The following is a 3,697-nucleotide window of genomic DNA, read 5'->3' on the forward strand; positions in this document are numbered from 1 at the left end:
TTGAAAATGTGGTAGCAAATCTCAAAAATCAAATTCAACAGAAGAATTGGAGGTAATTCTAAGGATTCTCCCAGAAGTTAATACAAATACATGAAGACATGAAAAATAGCAAAGAAAACATAAGAATCGGTCCAGTTAGTCCAATATCCAAGTATTAGGAGTTCCATGAAGAGACAACATAAAAAATGGAAAGACAGAAATTATCCAAAACATTTTCTTAACTGCTCGGGCTTAAGTCTCCAGATTGAAAGGGCCATTTGAACAACCAGCAAATGAAAAAAAGACCCATAAGAAGCTTCATGGTGAAAGTTTTTTTTTTTTCCCAAACAACCAGACACATGAAAGTTCTTAGTTTATTAATCGTGTCATGAGAAATCTGCACAATCACCACCCAGTCACTGCAGAATCTTTACTCCTTCTGTTGTCCAGCCTCCAGCTCACTGCTAGATACTTCACTTCTTTTTGCCAGCACCAAAATTGGCTTTTGAAGTTCTCAACTTTCTTCATTCTGTTCTTGTGTTCCTTTCACTGTTTTCGTGATGTCTTTTGCTTCTCATACAGGCCATGTCTTGCAAGTCTATGTTTGGGTTCGTTTTTCTTTCTATAATCCAAGGAATCATAAATCCTGCCAGAGCCAGTTGACTTATCACCTCCAAAATGGGTTCTGAATCCAAACACAAAGACAACATCTGGTGTGGTCTTGTACATTTTGGTTAGTTTTTCCCGAATTTCTGTCTTAGGTATCGTTGCCTTTCTGGGGTGAAGAACATCAATGACCATCTGTTTCCACCGAAGTAGTCAGTTGGTCATGAACTTCCTGGTCCAGATAGTTACTGTGTCATTCATGATGGCGGCCGAGCCTCAAGCAGCCAGGGAGGAAGAGAGCTCATGGTGAAATTTGACTACACGGGGACAAATTAAGAGAGGACAGTAAAGGTCACATCACAAAGGAGAGGCATCAGATGTCATTAGATTTCTCCCAAGCAACACCAGATGCTAATGAAGATGTGAATGCCTTCAAAGTTCTGAGGGAAAATGAAAATGAACTTAGATTTCTGTACTCATCCAAACTAACATTCAAGTATGAGAGCCTATAAAGTTTCAGAAATTTGAGGACTCATGCATTCATCTCTCCTGCACCCTTTCTTAGGATGGTGCTAGAAAAATGTGCTCTATATGCACTCCGATGTTTATAGCAGTGCTATCAACAATAGGCAGATTATGGAAAGAGCCCAAATGTCCATCGACTGATGAATGGATAAAGATGTGGTATACACACACACACACGCACACACACACACACACTCACAGGTTATCTCCCCCACCCCACCCCACCCCACCCCCCAATCCTAAGAATTTGCTGTAACATCTCTTGTGGAGAAATGAAGCATTTCTAATGGCAGAAAATTACACAAGTGCTATTGTGAATGATATTACAAACCAGTGATTTTGGTGGAGGATACTGTGTCCATGTTACTTGCGAGGACCATGAAATACCTGGGAGTGTGGAAAGGGAAGCTAGTCCTACCACTATGACAGGTTCACACATCCACCTTGAATCCCTTAAGAAGCAATTGCCCAAAAGTCCATCGACTGATGAATGGATAAAGAAGAGGTGGTATGTATGTATGTGTGTGTGTGTGTGTGTGTGTGTGTCTGTGTGTGTATATATACACACACAGACACACACACACATATATGCACATATATATAACATGTATATATGTATATATATAATGTGTATATGTATATATATATATAATGTGTATATATATGTATATGTATATATAATGGAATATTACTCAGCAATGAAAAAGAATGAAATCTTGCCATTTGCAACATGGATGGAACTACAGTGTGTTAAGCTAAGTGAAATAAGTCAATCAGAGGAAGAAATATCATATGATTTTACTCATATGTGGAATTTAAGAAGAAAACACATGGACATAGGGGAAGGAAAGGAAAAAGAAGATAAAAACAGGAAGGCAAACCATAAGAGACTCTTCAATACAGAGGACAAACTGAATGTTGCTGGAGGGGAGGTTGGTGGGGGGATGGACTAGATGGATGATGGGCATTAAAGAGGGCGCTTGTTGGGATGAGTACTGGGTATTATATGTAAATGATAAATCACCAAATTCTACTACTGAAACCATTATCCCTCTATATATTAACTAACTTGGATTTAAATAAAAATTAAAAAACAAAACAAAAAGGTGCTCTGGTATGCCAAGAAAGTCTAGCAAAAAGAATACATGGAGTTCAAGCAATAGTGGACACAGAATAAACTATCAGGGAAGAGAAGCCCAGAACAACCACTGTGCAGCAGACCTGCAGAGCAACCAGGGCAGACTCAAGAAAATGCTAGCAGATTCCAGGAATCTGGCCAGATGCAGCTAATGGATGCACTGACGGTATGATAGAAAAACTCAGAAGTTTCCAACAGCAGCAGCACATATGGCACATCAAAATGCTAGACCTACCCTGGAGAAGATGGCCCTACTAGGAAGGGTCTGCATTATTCAGGAGCATCTAATATGCTAACTTGGAAATAAAACACAGATGCTCATGACATTTCACAGTTAGGGACTCTCCCATTGGACATCTAGCAGAAAGGACCCAAACCTTACCCAATTGTAAGTACAGTTTGGGAAATTAACTGCTTTTGTGTTCTTAAGTTCTGGCTTTAAATAATAAAACATACGTGACTGTTAAAGAAAAACAGAGAAGGAAACACCAACTGGTTTTTGGTGGATAAGAAACTTAGTTTTAAGTACATTATTTGAAGTTACAAAGGTGACTTAAAAGAGAGGGACTTAGAAAGTATTGACAAGTATTGGAAGGGAAGGTAGAGGATATAATGTGCTGTGTATCAAAAGAGGAAATCGATTAATGTTTAAAGTTGATACATCAATAAATAGCAATTTAAGCTATAATTTGAGATTTGGAGATAACCACCAAAAAACTTTTTAAGGAAAGGTTTAAAATAATTGCTTCTGGAGTAGAGAGCTATGAGTGGCAAAATCTTGGGAAGGAGACTCTTGCTCTTTATTTTTTCAAAGCTTTTTTTGTAGGGGCACCCAGGGGGCTCAGTTGTTTGAGTGTCCAACTTCAGCTCAGGTCGTGATCTCATAGCTCATGAGTTCAAGCCCCACATCAGGCTATCTGCTGTCAGCACAGAGCCTGCTTCAGATCCTCTGTCTCCCTCTCTCTGCCTTTCTCTCTCTCTCTCTCTCTCTCTCAAAAGTAAACATTAAAAAAATAAAAGAAAGCTTTTTTGTACTATTTGATTTATTTTTTTACCCTGGCATGTATTACTTTAATGAAACTAAAAGTACTTATTATACTCTCAGATTACAAATGTATGGGCATATTTGTTGTTTAAATTTGAAAACTACAGGGGAGCCTGGGTGGCTCAGTCGCTTAAGTGTCCGACTTTGGGTCAGGTCATGATCTTGCGGTCTGCGTGTTAGAGCCCCAAGTCGGGCTCTGTGCTGATAGCTCAGAGCCTGGAACCTGCTTCACATTCTACGTCTCCCTCTCTTTCTGCCCCTGCCCCTGCCCCGCTCATGCTCTGTCTCTGTCTCTCAAAAACGAATAAATGTTTAAAAAAATTTTTTTTAATTAGAAAAAAACAAAAACAAAACCATTAACACATAGATGTATTAAGAATTGAATTGTGTCTCCTCGAAATCCA

The 3,697-nt window shown here is 39.0% G+C and overlaps 1 pseudogene; it reads right to left on the reverse strand.

Annotated features, from left to right (window-relative positions):
• Positions 1 to 371: 371 nt before the first annotated feature.
• On the reverse strand, positions 372 to 856 carry LOC121026375 (40S ribosomal protein S24-like; annotated as a pseudogene).
• Positions 857 to 3,697: the final 2,841 nt, after the last annotated feature.

This window comes from Herpailurus yagouaroundi, unplaced genomic scaffold (assembly GCF_014898765.1).
Source record: "Herpailurus yagouaroundi ecotype Mexico unplaced genomic scaffold, PumYag 88619, whole genome shotgun sequence".
Classification (NCBI taxonomy): Eukaryota; Metazoa; Chordata; class Mammalia; order Carnivora; family Felidae; genus Herpailurus; species Herpailurus yagouaroundi.